At 42.7% G+C, this 19445-nt stretch overlaps 1 protein-coding gene across 3 annotated transcripts in view; it reads left to right on the top strand.

The window, feature by feature from the left end:
- UBE3D (ubiquitin protein ligase E3D) overlaps positions 1-19445 on the top strand; it is a 317705-nt gene that overhangs the window by 89898 nt on the left and 208362 nt on the right. The window lies entirely within an intron of this gene.

Below are 19445 nucleotides of genomic sequence, written 5' to 3' on the forward strand. Positions count from 1 at the left end.
ATCATTACTCGATTATCAGCTTGAAGGTCCTAGATTCAAGGACCAGAGAGAACACCTTCTCATTTTGTAGGAGAGGAAACTGAGACCCAGAGAGATGGAGTCAGTTGGCCAGGGAGTAGCCAGCATGTTAGAGACAGAGCTGGACTCGCCAGGCTTATGCTGGGTAACAGCTTCCGCTACCCAAATTCAGTGCTCGCGGAAGCCCCAGGAGGTGGACGGGGTGTGAGTGGTCATATCTGCCTTGGAATGTCCACAACACCCCCCTATTATGTAATTATTGTAATTATTTGTCTACTGCCCTGAACTGGAACTGATTTAAAATTCTGTGTATCAATCCATATTTCTTCTAAGCTTTGCTCTTTGGATTGAACATTGAACACAAAAGTTCGCCCACAAACTTTTATGGGAGACGCGAGAAACTTAATAGTGGTTGTCTTTGGGGAGCGAGACTGGAAGACAATTATTTTGTATTTCACTCCCTGCTACACTGTTGGAAGTTTTTATATGACGGGTGAGTGAGGAGCAAAAGAGATGACTCGGACTTGGAGGATTTTACAGCCTACTGGGGGAGATAGAACCGTCATCCATGGGCGATATAAATCTAGAATCATTTTATTACAAGGTAGCCTCCACGCAAGTCTTAAAGAGATTAAAGGTAAAAGAGTAATCTAGGTCGGGCGTGGGGGATTTGAGAGGAGGCCCAATCTGTACTTCTTCCCCAGGAGACGGAGGAAAACCAGCTCCTTCAAGGCGCTCACCTCGAGCACACATACACACACAGGCACGAAAGCCTGGCCCGCCCTGCGTGCCGTCCGTGTGCGCTCCCCGCACCTCTCATCACAGGCGCTCTCACCGTCGGGACGTGAATTGCTGACTGTCCCTCTCCATTAGTGACTGCGCTTCTTCTGCTTTCACTGCATTTGCTGAGCATGACTGTCAGCGGCACACACACGCTTTTCCCAGTTTCAGAGGTACAGAGAAACTGGGCGCGGGTTCACAAACAATGTCTGCTAAAGAGATCTTGTCCCTGCCGTTACCCCTGGAAAGATGCATTCTTATCGAGGACACACCAGGAATTGACTTCCCCACGCAGGTCTTCACTCCAAGATAAAGGATCAGTGAACAGGGAAGGCTGTCTGTCGGGATTAGAAAGAGATGCTCTGCTTTTTCATCTTCAGAACACCTACCTTATCAGTTATTACAATGGCAAGGAACTGGGCTGCTAATGTTGCCCGTGTTGGGGATTTATTTCTTCAAGTGGAAACTCACTTTAGTGTGCGTTTTTTTGTTTTTTGTTTTTTTAAAGAGCTGTGTTGGCAAGAGCTGTAAAATAGTAGAATGACACTTGTTAAAGATACCGTCTTTACATTTCCAGTTCTCTAACTTTCCAGGGCGAGTCAGTTACTGTGAGCAATGCTGCTTTTTCTGTAAAAATGTTATTTTAGGTTTCTGAGGATTCAGACAGCACTACTGCCTGAGCTCTTATCACTGCCAAATCCCAGAAGGAAAGGTTTATCTTATTAGTTAGAGCCATTAATGTATATGAAATTCTAACTTCTTAAATTATAGTGCAACATTTCTCCCAGGCTAACAGGGATATCGTTGGGTGGTTTTGTTATACTTTTCACTTCCGCTCTGGTCCAGTACCGTAATATCCCTGGTATGATTCTGAGCAAACAGAATGTAGGATTTGGTTGAGAATCACTGGTGTATTGCTAATCACATACCATAGTTGTTGCAGCCCCAAGAAGGATGGACTTACCACATCACTCCCCACTTACGGTTCTTCTGTGACTTCCTATTGCAGTGAGAACAAAATCCAGACTCCTTATCCGGACCTACAAAGCCCAGCATATCTGTCCCTACCTCCTTTTCTGGCCTAATCTCCTGCTCGCTCCCTCTCACTCACTCTGTTCCAGTCACACTGGCCTTATTTCCTGCTCCCTCTCACGAGCTGGTCCTGGCCGCAGGGTCTGTGCACTGCCTGTTCTCTATGCTTCCAGGAGAATACTCTGGACCAGAGCTTTGCATGGCTGGGTCCTCTTGTCTTTCAGGTCTCAGCTCAGGTGTCCCTTCCCCTAAGAAGCCTAACCTCACCCCCACCCCCTGCCCCTTACTAAATTCCCCCGCTGCCTGTCACCATTATTCTATAATCTCACCTTGTTTTATTTTCTTCATGGCTCTTTTCACTATTTAGAGTGCTTTTTCATTTTTTTTGTTTGTCTTTTTTCCTGTACAAAAATGTGTGTTGAATGAGAACAGGGAGAATGTCTGTTTTTGCTCAGTGTTGCATCCACAGAACTTAGGGCAGTGCTCAGCTGTAGGAAGCATTTAATAAATATTGGCTGGCTGGCTGGCTGGAGATGGGTGGACAGATGCACAAGTAAAATGCAAACTGGCATGGCCATTTGACATTCTAGAGAATTCCAAGGGACTGAGCTAGGGAGAAGCAGAGGCATGGGCGGTACACCCTCAGGGGCAGAAGCAGCAGCTTTTTTCCTGCTGGGACACGGTGGACTCCAAGGGTAAGGTCCAGATTTGAGATACGTCAACAAGACTGAGCATAGACGGGTGTCTGAAATGACAGCCCGGAGCTCTGTACAAATGAGAAAGACTTGAAGAAGGGGTCGACCTTGGAAGGAGCTGGCAGGATCCAAGATAAGCAGAATGACCAGTAGACAGGTCCAGGCTCCCTCTGGGCCCTGGAGACCACAGGAGGGGAAACCGGAGTGATGCTTCGTTGCCAGAAGCTGAGGCAGAGGGGACTGGGGGTGTCGACGGCTCCTTTGGAGGGGGCGGGTGGCAGCTGCTGCCACTGTAACTGCTGCCAGTTTGATTCCCCTCTGAGAGCTTCAGAGCTCTGGGGGGAGGTGGCAGAAGGCAGTTTCCGTATCCATCTTGGTGAGCAGCATCTGGCTTTTTAACCCGAAGTCCTGCAGTGGCAACTTTAAATCTGAACAAGGTCTCTGGAAGGTAGAACCTTAGAGCACCCAGGTTGGATCCAGGACTGGGTCGGGGCTGCTGGGTTTAATGGTTCTGTGCCTCTTTCTTAGAATCTTGGACTATTGTAGCTGGAAGGATCAACTAGTCTAATGACTTTACTTTTATAAATAAAGAGCAGAGCCAAGAAGGGTAAGTTGTTATTGGAGACTGAAACTCTGATTCCTACGTTAGGCTTTTTTGTGCTACACCTGATTTTCCCTGTTCCGTGGGACACAAGTTGCTTAGCATATAAATAGGTGCCACTCATAAAAAACCATGAGATATTTAATCATCAGATAATAATAATGCAAATTAAAATAGCTAATATTTTGTACCATTCTCTTTTTTTTTAAATTAATTAATTAATTAATTAATTATTTTTGGCTGTGTTGGGTCTTCATTGCTGTGAGAGGGCTTTCTCTAGTTGCGGCAAGTGGGGGCCACTCTTCATCGCGGTGCGCGGGCCTCTCATTATCGCGGCCTCTCTTGTTGCGGAGCACAGGCGCCAGACGCGCAGGCTCAGTAGTTGTGGCTCACGGGCCCAGTTGCTCCGCGGCATGTGGGATCTTCCCAGACCAGGGCTCGAACCCATGTCCCCTGCACTGGCAGGCAGACTCTCAACCACTGCGCCACCAGGGAGGCCCCAATAGCTAATATTTATTCAGTGCTTTCTGTATTCCAGGCCCTGTTCTCAACGATTTGTACTTATTCGTTCATTTCATTTTTATGAGAAACAGCATGAGGAAGATATATTATCAATATTATTCCCATTCCGCAGGTACAGAAACTGAGCCAGGGAGATTAACTTGCCCACCCACGCTCACACAGCTAGTGAGTGGAGGAACAGAAGGTTCAAAGCCTGGCTCTAGACCGCACCTCCACCCCCATTCTTAACCACCAGATAATGTTGCCTATTAAAAGAAGTTTGGTTAAACAAAGTTAGATCTTTTTTTTTTAGCTGCAAGACTTTTCAGGGCCTTTCAAGTGTATACGGAGGAGGCAGTGTGACCCTCCTAGTTGAAGAATGTAGTAAATGCTTTTAAAACTTGATATCAGGAAGACTTTTCCTCGGGGCGTTTTATGGGATTAATGCTCTCAGAGCACAGATGGGGAGACAGTGTCCTGTCCGATCTTGAAAGATTTGGATGACAGTGACCGAGGCAGAGCGCTCACATTCTCAGTCTTTGTGTCAGCCTTGTTTATCTCCCAGAGAAGTAGTGCTGCAGGCTTAGTGTATTGTCAGAAGGATAGCATCTCTCCCTTTAGTGACTAGGTTGTTCTCCTCCTGGTCTGGGCCACCTTGGTCCGAAGGTACAACAGGAACAAGATGTGCCTGCGGCCCCTTGTGGTACACACTGACCCTTCCCGGAGGCCCAGCAGGCCCTTGGCTGAGCGTTGCTTTCCCGGTCTGCACCTGCTGCCCCTTCCGTTTCGCTCGGACCTCATCCAGTCTAAACACAGCGTCGCTAGGTAGTCATATGGCAAGGACTCCCATTAATAGATGGGGCCATCTGGCTCAACTCCGTCTCTCTCCTAACCGATGGCTGGACTCCCACCGAGAACTCCCGAGCGGAGTCTATCTTGGGAGCTTACACTCAACTGAGAGTAGGAATGTTCTACGGCCTTGAGCTCCGAGTTCAGGAAGCCCCTTTTGTTCATTCGCATACCTCACCTCTAACTCCAAACTCTGCCCACTGCGCCCGGCCATCCAAACTGTGTGGATGGGATTTTCCAGGCCATAGAGCCCCAGAACTGAGGCTTCTTTTTCTTACCCAGGTAAGTTGCTACATCCTACAGTAATTTAAATGTTTTCACAGACATTATCCTTTTTAAAATCCTCACAACAACCCTCATTTTAAAGGGGCATGGAATTCCGTGGTGGTCCAGTTGTTAAGACCCCATGCTTCCAATGCAGGGACGCAGGTTCAATCCCTGGTTGGGGAACTAAGATCCCGCATGCTGCGTTGCATGGCCAAAAAAAAAAAAAAAAGATTGTTTTAAAAAAATAATAATAATAATAAAGGGGTAGAAGGTAAGTAATGTAGGCAAGATCACGTCACTACCAAAATGCAAGGCTGTGTTTCAAACCTAGGTCTTCTAGTTCTGGGTCTATTACGTATTCCATCTCATGGCAGTTACATCAAAGAAGGTACCAAATGGTCCTCTCTAATTGCCCTGGGTCTTGCGCATCTTAGTTTTACCATATGGCAGCAACAGTATCTCTTTTATTAATATCATCCTTTAGAGAACCACAACCTTCAGCCAAGGGAGTAGTATGAGCAGTATGGATCCTGGCAAATAAGTTGAACTTCATCAGACTATAGTTTTATGTATATGCTGTGTGGTTGCATAATGCAGTGAAAACTTGTAGAAGAGAAGAAGCAAAAGAGCTTTATAGAGCTTATCTATTTGCACCTGACAGGGTTAGTCAGGGAAGCTTCCTCAGCTCTTGATGGATTTGAAGTCATAGACTGTTCCACGGGGGAAGGTGAAGCTGATGAAGCGCCTTGACTAAGGGTCGCGTATACTTTTCCAGAGCAGGAAATTCTCAGTTATGTTACTTGTGTGTAGTTTGATTTTTTCTTTTAATAGATCTTTATTGGAGTACAATTGCTTCACAATACTGTTGCACAACAGAGCAAATCAGCCGTATGCACACACATGTCCCCATATCCCCTCCCTCTTGAGCCTCCCTCCCATCCTCCCTATCCCACCCCCCTAGGTGGTCACAAAGCACCGAGCCGATCTCCCTGTGCTATGCGGCTGCTTCCCACCAGCCAACTATTTTACCTTCGGTAGTGGATACGTGTCGATGCTACTGTCACTTCGCCCCGGCTTCACCCTCCCACCCCATATCCTCAAGTCCGTTTTCTATGTCTGTCTCTTTATTCCTGCCCTGCAACTAGGTTCATCAGTACCATTTTTTTTTTTTAGATTCCATATATATGTGTTAGCATACAGTATTTGTTTTTCTTTCTGACTTACTTCACTCTGTATGACAGACTCTAGGTCCTATTGTAAATAGAGCTGCAATGAACATTTTGGTACATGATTCTTTTTGAATTATGGTTTTCTCAGGGTATATTCCCAGTAGTGGGATTGCTGGGTCATATGGTAGTTCTATTTTTAGTGTTTTAAGGAACCTCCATACTGTTCTCCATAGTGGCTGTATCAATTTACATTCCCACCAACAGTGCAGGAGGGTTCCCTTTTCTACACACCCTCTCCAGCATTTATTGTTTGTAGATTTTTTGATAATGGCCATTCTGACTGGTGTGAGGTGATATCCAATTGTTGTTTTGATTTGCATTTCTCTAATAATTAGTGATGTTGAGCATCTTTTCATGTGCCTCTTGGCCATCTGTATGTCTTCCGTGGTGAAATGTCTAGTTAGGTCTTCCACCCATTTTTTTAACTGGATCGTTTGTCTTTTTGATATTGAGCTCCATGAGCTGTTTGTATATTTTGGAGATCAATCCTTTGTCTGTTGTTTCATTTGCAAATATTTTCTCCCATTCTGAGGGTTGTCTTTTTGTCCTGTTTATGGTTTCCTTTGCTGTGCAAAAGCTTTTAAGTTTAATTAAGTCCCATTTGTTTATTTTTGTTTTTATTTCTGTTACTTTAGGAGGTGGGTCAAAAAAGGTCTTGCTGTGGTTTATGTCAGAGTGTTTTTCCTGTGTTTTCCTCTAAGAGTTTTAAGGTGTCTGGTCTTACATTTAAATCTTTAATCCATTTGGAGTTTATTTTTGTGTATGATGTTAAGGAGTGTTCTAATTTCATTCTTTTACATGTAGCTGTCCAGTTTTCCCAGCACCACTTATTGAAGATGCTGTCTTTTCTCCATTGTATGTTCTTGCCTCCTTTGTTGTAAATTAGGTGACCATATGTGCGTGAGTTTATCTCTGGGCTTTCTATCCTGTACCGTTGGTCTATATTTCTGTTTTTGTGCAAAATACTAGCAAACAGAATCCAACAGCACATTAAAAGGATCATACACCATGATCAAGTGGGATTTATCCCAGGGATGCAAGGATTCTTCAATATACACAAATCGATCAGTGTGATACACCACATTAACCAATTAAGGAATAAAAACCATATGATCATCTCAATAGATGCAGAAAAAGCTTTTGACAAAATTCAACACCCATTTATGATAAAAACTCTCCTGAAAATGGGCATAGAGGAAACCTACCTCAACATAATAAAGGCCGTATATGACAAACCCACAGCAAGCGTCATACTCAATGATGAAAAACTGAAAGCATTTCCACTAAGATCAGGAACAAAACAAGGATGTCCACTCTCGCCACTCTCATTCAACATAGTTTTGGAAGTCCTAGCCACAGCAATCAGAGAAGAAAAAGCAATAAAAGGAATACAAATTGGAAAAGAAGAAGTAAAACTGTCACTGTTTGCCGATGACATGATACTAAACATAGAAAATCCTAAAGATGCCACCAGAAAACTACTAGAACTAATCAGTGAATTTGGTAAGGTTGCAAGATACAAAATTAATGCACAGAAATCTCTGGCATTCCTATACACTGACAACGAAAATTCAGAAAGAGAAATTAAGGAAACACTCCCATTTACCACTGCAACAAAAAGAATAAAATACCTAGGAGTAAACCTACCTAAGAAGGCAAAAGACTTGTACTCAGAAAACTATAAAACACTGATGAAAGAAATCAAAGATGATATAAACAGATGGAGAAATATACCATGTTCTTGGATTGGAAGAATCAATATCATGAAAATGACTATACTACCCAAAGCAATCTACAGATTCAACGCAACCCCTGTCAAACTACCAATGGCATTCTTCACAGAATTAGAACAAAAAATTTTACAATTCGTTGCAGTTTGATTTTAACTTTAAGAAACACACTGATATCCAGTGTCAACATTTCCATGACGTGAAAACCGTATACAGTGACCCTTGAACAACATGGATTCAAACTGCATGATTCCACTTATACATGGTATTTTTTGATGGTGAATATCACTGTACTGCGTGGTCTGTGGTTGGTCGAATGCGCCAATGGAAAGGAACTGCGGATGCAGAGGGCCAGCTATGAGTTACACACAGGTTAACCTCCACGTTGTTCAAGGGTCAGCTGTATTCAACTTCTCAATTGTTCAGAAATTAATCATTTTACAGATAATTCTCCCATCCAGCTACTTTTTCACTACCTGTTTTAATATCTGTATCCAAAGAAGAGAAGAAAACAACACATAAAAATTTGGTTTAGTCATTTGGCCATTAGTTGGCATCTCAGGTGAAAGGCTTTGATTGTATGGAAGTTTGAAGTTGTGGTTCCAACTTAAGAACTTTTTTATAGGTATATGCAGTCTATATAGGGGCTCCAAGAAATGGGTAGGCAGGGGCCCAGGAACTTTACAGATGAGGAGCAACAAAGGGGCTACAGAAAGGGAAAGTGAGGATTCTATCTCTACACCATTTTTTTCCTGTCTACTTTCAGACGTTACACTACGTAAACGGTCTTGTCTATCATATGCCATGCTCGTGTCTAGGTAAATTATAGCCTTTATTATCTTTTAAGGTAACGTTTTATTAAATGATTATAAAAAGATAATCACCTTGATGATAAAAAATTGGGAAATACAGAAAAATGTAAAGGGAGTGAAAATCACTGGGAGTCACCAGGCTTGACACTTTAGAGTAATTCTTGGTAGTGTCTCTTGTTCTATATATGTATATATACGCAGACACACACAAATATATTTTGGTATAAAGTTGGCCTCGTTGGAGATGCTGGGACTCAATTACTGGCTGTATTCTGCCTTTTCCTCTGTTTCGTCACTGGCATGAAGACAGTCAGCCTTCCCGGAGACTGTCAAAGGAGGGCTTTATAAACCGGGGTCCTGTTATCAGGTGGGAATAGAGGGGAGGGAGGCTGCAAGCCACTCCAGATGTCCAAGGGTTGCTGCAGATGGAATTAGGAGGCAGGAAGACCCGCATCAAGATGGGCAGGCGCTTGCTAGATAGAAATTGTCCTGATCCGCACGCACCGTCCAGAGATTCGAGAGCATGCAGCGTTGGTGCCCTCAGGTCCCAAGGCACGTAGGCCTTCTTTCTTTCCTTCTATAACGCCTTCGTCCTCAGTGGGCAGAGATAATCCGGGGTTCAGTGCCACTCATTATATTTAGGGAATCCAGTCTCGAAGGTGGTGATTACTGCTCTGGCTATTTTCAATCTCTCTCCTTAAAACAGATTTCTGAGAACTGCCTCAACAATTTGGATGTGAAAAGGATGTTGCCCTAACCTTCCTTTCTGCCCCGTGGGGCGTTCTGTGGTTTGGGGAAATAAGCAGGTATCCTTAGATTCATACAGGTCTCTAGTCTGAATTCTCCATCCTCTGTCTCTTCTCTTATTGGACTCTGCTGTTTGGCCACATTCTAGAGAATACACGGAGGGGCCAGGAAAGAGCCTGGAGGTCTCCCAGAGGGTCAGCGAGCCCAGGAGTCTTCTCGCTGCTACACTGCTTCTTTCAAGAGGCTGCTCCCCTGTCCCAGATTCCCCGCCACATGCGCTGCTCCTCAGAAATTTCTATCCCTTCCAAGGAGTTGGGCTTGTAGGCAAAGCGGGACAGTTCCCAGGCCTTCCATGGCCTTTACTCTGAGGGGCTACCACTTGGTGGGGAGCCTGGTAGGGCTGGGACGCCCTGGCTTCGGCCTTATTGAGAGAAGTAGGAACGAGGCGTAGCCCAGAAAGTCAATCATTCTGTCTCTTGTTTTGTTTGCTTGTTTTTAATAAGGTAATTTTTTTCCCCTGACCTTGAAGGGAAAATACATCCTCATGACAGAAAAATCTGGTATGTTTTTCATTAGCAAAGCAATACTTATTTGCACTTTGAGCCTAAAAGTATAGAACCTTCAAATCAAACAGGTTCAGTCCTTCACAGCCTGGCGGCGAGAGCAGGCCTGGCAGGGCCCGGGGAGCCTCTGTGATTGGAGGGCACTCACTGTCTCTGTGCCTCAGACTCAGTAACTCTGAAGTGGGTGAGGGGAGGCCTGGAGGACAGACGGGTTTGGCTGATTCTGCAACGCCGGGATTATGGATGGTTCTGCTTCTTGTATGGCAGCGTCCATAGGAAACTTGTTCAACATTCAGACTTCTGAGTGAGAGCCCCAGAGATTCTGCTTCAGTAACTCCGGAGGAGAGCCCAGGGATCTGCATTATAACTAACACCCCTAAAAAAATAAATTAATTTTTGGAAAGCAAAAAAACAAACAAACAAAAAAAACCACCCAAAACGTTTCTGAAAAAGGTTTTTGAGAACCAAGGTAAGAAACACTTCAATGAAAATGGAATATATTCCTACCGAAGTGAGAAATGTAAAGGACGAAAATCTTTCAGTTATGATGAACACCTAGTCATCAGCTCAAGTAGCTTATTTTCCTCTTTTCTTCACTTTTTCTTATTAATCTGCACCTTACACAGTCCCTAACAAATGAAGTAAACTGAATTGTTGTCATGCAGTTTGTATTTTTTCTTTTGCTGTTTTTTGTTTTTTTTTTTTTCTTCTACCGTGATTTTTCCCTTCCGCACTCAGGTGCTTGGTATTATCCGGGGGTCATTTATCTCTGTGACTCATCCTTGTGCCATTCAGCATGAACTTAGCATACTCTCTCCCTCAGGGCCGTGCAGCCCTTGTAACCTCTCCTTCTCATAGCAAGGCTGGTGTCCTAAGACAGTCACTCACCCTGATGTAGGACACTCAAGCTCTAGTCTCAGATCTGCCACCACCTGGGTTTTGTGACCCCGCCTAGCCAGGTTACCTCTGTGGGTCCCAGTTTCTTTGTCTGTGCAATGAGGGAGTTGGGTTAAGATCTAAAGTTCCTTTGAAAGTAGATGCACACAGAGTCATTTTGTCTGTTCCCTGCTGTTCCTAATTTATTCACCCAGACTGAATAATATAACGCTATTCCTTAAGGGGACTAAGTCCTTACTTCTTTTGAACATCTCGAAAGTGTTTAACTGAAGGAAAGCATAGATAAAGCCACATAATGTAGGGTTTTTGTTTTTGTTTTTATTTTGCTCTCCAAGAGAATGGGGTCTCTGTCACAGGATCTTCCTACCAGCCACAAAGAAAGGTCAGGAATGATGGGGTGAGGGTGCTGTCTGGCCCTCGACTCTTCCCACCTGAGAGACCCGGCTCACCCTTTCCTACGGAGGCAGGCGAGGGGAAAACACTGTCAGGTAGGCTGTGTGCCAGAGAAAAGCAAGAGGAGAAACCTGGAATGTTCTCTGCGCAGCCTTTGATTTCTCTGCCTCTCTCTTCTTCTCTACCCTCCCTCAGGCTTTTTCTGCTTTCAGTTTCAACTTCTGTTTCTGACCCTGATCCAGGTCCACATTGAAACATTTGTGGCTTAGGAATTTTCCAGTGGTTTCGCGTTTGCATGTCTTTTACTTGTAAGTATGGTTACTCCAAGGAAGGTTTCTAAAACGTGAGACTCTCCCCTTGCCCAGAGCTATTCACAAAGGGACTTGATTCTTTCCCACACTGAGCATGGCTGTGTTTAGCCAAGTGGCTTCCTGGTCTTGCTTCCTTGAAGAGGCAACTAAAGCTACATGTCTGCTTTTAGAAACAAAGTTGCATCAAGATTGAAATGACCGCACTGGCTTCTTCCGTGGAGGAAGCCACCGTGTGTTTGAAGGAGCTTTTCTGGCTCGAAGCGGAAAGGGCAGCCTGGGAGGATGCCGGCCTTCAAGGGAATGGTGGATTGGAAGGGACACCGTCCTGAGCCTCGGCTGAGAACGTCTCGTGAGCCCACCCAGGAACCACTGATTGCTCAGCAGAGAGAAGATTTAGAACAGAGAAGGTGTGGAGGACCAGGCCAGGGCAGCTGAGAGGAACAAGAATGGAGTTACTTTATTATCCTTTCGGTCCTCACTCTCGTAGACCTGACATACGACATAGCGTGGAAAAGCCCTGGCGTGGAGGTGGGAGACGGGTCTGGGTTCTGGTCTTGGCTGCTGTACCTGCAACAGGTCCATCTGGGCACAAGTCACTTGCCTGCCGAGACCCCAGGTTTCTCATCCCTCCGGCTCAGGAATCCACTGATGCTAAGTGTCAGGAGTTGAAGGATTCACAGAAGTGTGAGAGCTTGTGGATTAAGTTAGTCTAAAGAGGAAAGGCTGGCATCCCCCTTAGCACGTTGCTTCCTTCTAGGTTACAAGTTGGGAATGAAGGTCCCAGAGTAGCGATGACGTTGGGACAGCAGGGAGAGTATTTCTGTAGCTCAGCCTGGGCTTCACGCAGTGAGCGTCAGCAGTTAGCATGCATGCAATAATTTAAGGTGGTTTGATAAATCTGTAGCCTACAAGAGGGTGTCTGGTATGTTGTCCGAAGCTGTAATAACAGAACAGACTAAAATGAAGTCAACAATTAGCCAAGTAATGTTTAAGTACCGGTGCCTTTTCTTGTCTCTTTAGAGCTGATTGATGTTCTTTATAAACAACTACATTTGTCTCTAGTCCCAATGTTTCTGACTCTGTTTCTGTTGGTCTTATTGTTTCCTTCCCATTTACCTTCAGCTTGAAACGCATTTGTAAAGGCCATAAACATTTCAGATATTGTCCATTTGAACCATCAGCTGCTTTTCAGCACTAAGTCCCCCAAATGCACTAATAATTTTAACAGAAATCGTAGCGCTGCAAACAGAAGACGTGGCTCTTGGTATTTTTATTTTAAATAGGGGAGTTAAATCTACTTACTTTATTGTGATTAATAATACAGTTGGGTGTACGTGTGTGGTTTTTCATTGTCACACTTGATCTTTTCTTCTTTTTTCCTTATTTCTTATTCCTTGTTGTCTTGATAGGTTTTTCATCCCTTTCTAAAAAATTTCCTCTGCTGGCTTGGAAGCAATAGCTTGCAGGTTTCTTCTTTTAGTGGTTGCTCTTAGAATTTTTACATATGTAAAGTGTTGTAGTAAAAACAAAATTGTTCAATATCTTTACCTTTTTCAAACAGGCAAGTGCCTTCCCATATTTTAACTACCTGTTAAGCACATTCTTTCCCTATACCCCACATCTGTCACATTGTTATCGTCTACTGTCTTTGTTTCACTTAAAAACAAATAAATTAGTGATTGATTTTAAATATTTTAATATTCATTACATATATACATATCAGTGTCATACTTTTTGTTTTCTTTCCTGACATTCCATATCCTTTAGTATTCCTTTCACAGACTTTCTGTCTGAAATGTCTTCATTTTGTTCTTGAATGATGGCTCAGCTAGGTATAGAATTCTGTACACCTTTTCAGTTTGAAGATCTATCACTCATTGCCTTCTGCCCTCTCGTTCTGTTGATAAGACAGCTATTATAACATTATTTGCTGTTGCTCTGCAGATGGAATCCATCTCTTTTCTCCTACTGGTCTGTAAGATTCTATCTTTATGCTTGATGTACTCTAGCTTTACAGTGATGTGTAGGTGTGGATTTTTAAAAATGTATTCTACTTAGTATTCTGAGACGACTCCACCTGAGGACTCCTGTCTTTAACTTAGTTCTGGAAAATCACTAGCTATTATATATGAAATCTCCATTATCTCCCCTGCCCCCATTTCCTCTGTTGAACTCCTATTAGACTTATGTTGGAGTCTTTCAGTCTATTCTGCTTATCTCTTAAATGTTCTTTTGTGTGTGTGTGTATGCGTGCGTGTGCGCATTCGGGATAAATTCCTTACTTCTAGATTGTCCAGTTCACTCATTCTGGTGTTTATCCCAACTATTGAGTTTTAGTTCAATGGATATATTTTTCATTTCCAAGGCATCAAGTTTTTTAAATTGAGGTATAATTGAATATAATGTTATGTTAGTTTCAGATGTACAGTGTAGTGATTCAGTATTTGTGTATATTGTGAAATGATCACCACAATAAGTCTAGTTAACATCTGTCACCATACACAGTTACAAATTTTTTTTCTTGTGACAAAGACTTTTAAGATACACTCTCTTAGCAATTTTCAAGTATATAATACAGTATTATGAACTGTAGTCACCATGCTGTCCCTTACATCCTCAGGACATTTTATAACTGGAAATTTGTGCCTTGTGACCCCTTCACCCATTTTGCCCCCCATGCCCCTCCCACTCCCTGCCTCTGGCAATTATCAATCTGTTCTCTTCAGATGATACCAAGTTTTAAAAATCTTTCTGAGGCTATTAAATATACCCGCTTTTAAGTCTTTTTCATTTGTTCTGTTCTTTTAATTTTGTCTGGAGTCGCCTAATCTTCTAGTTGTTCATTTTGTGACCTAATTCAGGGTTCCGTTTCTTCGTGTGTTTTAGAATGTTGGTTTGCAAGGTCACTTTGTTTAAGTTCTCACCTTGTGTAAGTTTCTCCTCTTAGTGCTCCCCGGGCTTGCCCCACCTTCCAGGTAGTTTCGTAGCTACTTCAACCTGCCTCGTCCAGAACCGAGTCCAGAATGGGGGGTGGGGGTGGTTCTGTGCTGCTCCTGGGCCTCCTGCAGATTTACCCCCTGAACCAGCAGGCAGCCTGGCCTCTCGCCATTGCTGTAGCTGTGGAGTCCATGTGAGTCGTAACCTCCAGCAGGTGTCAGTAGCGACTTTCTTGGGTCTCCTTTCGTGGCTATTACTCCGCCCTGGAGCCTGACTTTGACTTCAGCCCCATCAGATCCCTGGCTTCAGCTCTGACTCCCCGCTTTGTTCTTCTGGTCCAAGGAGATGCTTAGCTCGTTGAGTGTAGCTATGGTTTGGAATTTTCTCACTTTATATTTTGTCCGCCATTGCCATGTATTTGAAGAATTCAAGGCAAGGACTTTTAGTGTCATCTTCGGCTCTCTGTGATTTAACCTTGGTTTTTACATCAATAGAAGGAGAATAACAGCTACCCTTCCTATGTGAAAGCACTTTGTAAATCATATAGGCAAGGTGTGGCCATTTTTATAATTAATGTAATTAGTATCACATTTTACCACTACTCTACATCTTTGGAGTCAAATTTTTCTTGGGGTGGGTGAGTGGCATGGTGAGGGAATGAAATATCCCCACATTTTTAGTTTTCTACTAAATGTTGTCAGCGGTTCAGGTCACAAATTACAGAGTGGTTTCTAGAGGCAAATGGATTGTGGCTTTGTTTTTACTTTTAGACTTGTGTGAAATGGAAAGGAAATTGTGTTTAATGACAGTAGAACTAGCTCAACCATTCACTGGATTTTTCATTTTTTTCTCAACTTCATTGTTTATTTTTTAACCCAGTGATGGTGTCCAAAACACAACTTGCTATCTGATATTTAGGTGCTTTAAAAAAATCCATTTAAACTAAACCTGCTCTGGGTATTTTAAGAGTTTATTAAATTTCTTCTTTCAGTTGATTACTTTCATCTCATCATGAAGAAGGCTTGGAGAGTCTCACTGTGAAGATGATGCTTTTTATCAGTTTTGTAAACCATTTTGTTTAGGTCCTTCCCTCCCCCACAAAAAAACCTCAAAACTATGCATTATCAGGTGTTAAGAACCAGCCAGAGAGGCCCCAGCCTGAGTTTGACCCTGGATACAAAAATTAAAGGTTTCCTCTTCTCCTGCTGCCACAGTCTTGGCAACAGTCAGCTAGAGCCCTGCTTTTCTCCTTTAACTGGCCATTTTTTCAAATGAATATCTTGTCTCCCTCTCTTTCTCCATTCTCTGATCACCGAGGTTAAAAATGCTCCCCGCACGTTTCTACATAAGAAAACAATGGCAGCCGCGTAGTAATCAGTCTCCCAAAGTGAAAACAACATTAAACAACTGCCCAACTGTGAAAGTTCTACACAGAACCACACCTTTAACATTATTCTGGAGACAGAGAATGCCAGAACTGCAAAGTGACTGTGAGTAAATAGAAAAAAAAATCAACAGGTTCCAGCACTCAATGCCTTATACTTCTGCCCCATCTCCACTCTGCCACAAGGCTTTTGGTGAGCAAAAGCAGACTTAAAAAAAACTGCAGAGAAGGCAGGAGAGGCTAGCAAAGGTACCTAAGAGCTATTTGGAATGGCCACTAGAAAGATTAAATCCAGCCTAAAGTTTAAAATGCTAGAAAAATGTCCAAGCAGATCAGAGCACGGAGATTAGGGAAGGGATTTTTAAAGTGCATGTGATTTAAAGGGCCAGATGCAATACAGGACCAGGTGCACCATTTAAAGACATACACGATTTAAAGGGGCAAGCATGATTTTAAAAGCTAGGCATCACTTAATAGAGCAGTCTTCCAGAAGTATAACTTCTGGAAGAGAAAAAAAGAGAAAAAAAGAAAATAAGTACTTTTTAGAAATTAGAGGATGAAGGAGAAAAGGGAAATTTAGGGTTCTCTAACATAAAAGAGAATCACATAGAGGGTTGATACCTCTTTCCCACCACTGAAACACTCTGACAGAAAACCCCACTAAAGCTTTGGGACTTTGCTAGGCTGACAGAAAAGGGCACCTGTTAAAATGGGAATGTATAAAGCTTTTCAGTATCATAAAAATGAACAAAAGGAAAGTAAAGTCAGTAGAGAAGCTTTACAGAAAATCAGAAAATGGGGACTTCCCTGGTGGTGCAGTGGTTAAGAATCCACCTGCCAATGCAGGGGACACAGGTTCGAGCCCTGGTTCGGGAAGATCCCACATGCTGCGGAGCAACTAAGCACGTGCACCACAACTACTGAGCCTGCACTCTAGAGCCCGTGAGCCACAACTACTGAGCCTGTGCTCTATGCCACAGCTACTGAAGCCCGCACACCTAGAGCCTGTGCTCTGCAACAAGAGAAGCCACCACAATGAGAAGCCTGCGCACCACAACAAAGAGTAGCCCCTGCTCGCCGCAACTAGAGAAAGCCCGCGCACAGCAACAAAGACCCAACACAGCCAAAAATAAATAAATAAATAAATAAATAAATAAATAAATAAATAAATAAATAAATGTGTTTATTTCAAGAAAAAGAAAATCAGAAAACGAAAAATCACAAACATCAATTCAGGAAAATTCTCCCCATAATGCAAAAGAAAATTGTAAGTTCACACTCCAAATAGAATTAAGGATTCTCAAACAAGCATTTGAGGATATGAAAAGTCACCCTTAGTCAGAATTGCAAAATGGACAAAGCCCAGGATAAATAAAGGATTTAATTGAACTCAGAAAAGAAATGGAAGAAAAAGACAAAATTATTTCAGAAATGAAGAATTAATTAAAAAGTGCCCAAATGAAAATACTCTAATGAAAATGTAATAAGGGGTTTGAAGAAAGATAGGAAAATAACCAAGAAAATGAAAAATGACATAAAGAAGGAAGTTAAAAAGTATCTGAAGGGAGGCAGATTTTTACCTCTACCCTCTTAGGGTTTTTCGGCTGTCCCTGAGGTTTAAAGTAGCATAAAACAGATTATCAGGAGAAAAGCATACAAATTTATATGAATTTTACATGGCACAAGAGCTGTCATAAGGAATGAAAACCCAAAGAAATGGCAAACCTACATGTTTTGATAGTAGGTTGAGCAGAGAGAAGCAATTGTGGAAAAGTAACTGAACTATGTAGAAAAGCTAAAGGAGGATAATTATTTTAACAAGGTCTGATGGTATAGAATTCTTTCAGTCTCGATGATAAGAACATTCCTTAATGATAAAAATGTTACTTTTCTTCTGGTTCAGTGAAGACATCTTTCACATGGGAATTTCATCTCCTGCTTTTAAGAAAAAGAAGGAAAGTCAGAGTGTTTTTTCTTGCATTTGCTGTTTTTCAAGTGCCTTTACCTCAAAATAATCTTTATGCCAAAGCAGTATATTTTGGGATGGTATATTCTGCCATCCTTCAGGTCCAAGAGAAAGTGTTGGAAATGAAAGAGGCAGACAGAGTCATTAAAAAATTTTATGGGGGCTTCCCTGGTGGTGCAGTGGTTGAGAATCTGCCTGCCAATGCAGGGGACATGGGTTCGAGCCCTGGTCTGGGAAGATCCCACATGCCGTGGAGCAACTAGGCCCGTGAGCCACAACTACTAAGCCTGCGCGTCTGGAACCTGTGCTCCTCAACAAGAGAGGCCACAACAGTGAGAGGCCCGCGCACTGCGATGAAGAGTGGCCCCCGCTTGCCGCAACTAGAGAAAGCCCTCGCACGGAAACGAAGACCCAACACAGCCAAAAATAAATAAATTAATTAATTAATTAAAAAAAAAATTTATGGTACAGAGCTAATATATAAAACTATAATTAAAAATTTTTTTCCAGATATAGAAAAACCTGAATCCACACACCTGTGAAAACTTCCCACAAATAGAAAAAGACCTGAATCTACACACTGAGAGGGTTCACTGGGCACCTGGGCAAGTTAACCTAGAGCAAGCAACTTTGGTACACATCATACTAAAACAGATTTTAGAAAGATTTTCTAAAACCTTGACCCAAAGGTCAAATAACTTACAAAGGCAAAAGAATTAGACTAGCATCAGACTTAAAATCTACAAATTAAAAAAAAAACCCACCACCACCACCAAAAACTACAGGGACTTCCACGGCGGTCCAGTGGTTAAGACTCGGTACTCCCAATGCAGGGGGCGTGGGTTTGATCTCTGGTCAGGGAACTAGGATTCTACATGTTGCAGCCAAAAAAAATGAAAACAAAACAAAACAACAACAACAACAACAACAACAAAACCACTACAAATCAAAGGAACAGTGGAGCAGCACTTAAAAACTAAAACGAAAGAAACACCTCAGTAAAGTGTGAATAAAGCATTTTATATCCAACCAAGCTGTCCTTCAGATGTTAAGGCAATGCTGAAACAGTTTTGACCATACAAAATTAATCCTGCACTTAACCCCTCTTGAAGAATGTACTAGAGAAAGGTTAGCAAACCATGGACTGCCACCTGTTTTTGTAAATAAAGTTCTGTTGGAACTCAGCCACGGACATTTGTTTACATATTATCTGTGGCTGCTTTTGTGCTATATTGGCAGGGTTGGAGTACACTGGGGACCATATGGCCCACAAAGCGTTAAGTCTCTACTATTTGGTCTTTTATAGAAAAAGTATGTTGACCCCTATTCTAGAGGATTCCCTGGTAATGGCTGAGAAAAATTCAGCATAGGACTGGCCCTGATCATGACCTTTAAAAATATAAAGATGCACGTATTAGACTAGAACAGTGACAGGAATGATGGTAGAAGACTAATGCACAAATGTTACATACTGTGCAAAGTAGAAATAATGTAACTAAAAGGCGGGAGGAGAGGGAGAAGGAAAAATGAAAACAGAAAAAACTCGTTGTATAGGCAGTAAGTGGGTGATAAAGAATACTCCTACCAAAAGCAAAACCTGATAATCCAGATGGTGACTAGTTAAATAAAGGATGTTTAAAAAGAATAATTACAGGGCTTCCCTGGTGATGCAGTGGTTAAGAATCCGCCTGCCAATGCAGGGGACACGGGTTTGAGCCCTGGTCCGGGAAGAT

Source organism: Balaenoptera ricei, chromosome 12 (genome assembly GCF_028023285.1).
Source record: "Balaenoptera ricei isolate mBalRic1 chromosome 12, mBalRic1.hap2, whole genome shotgun sequence".
NCBI lineage: Eukaryota > Metazoa > Chordata > Mammalia > Artiodactyla > Balaenopteridae > Balaenoptera > Balaenoptera ricei.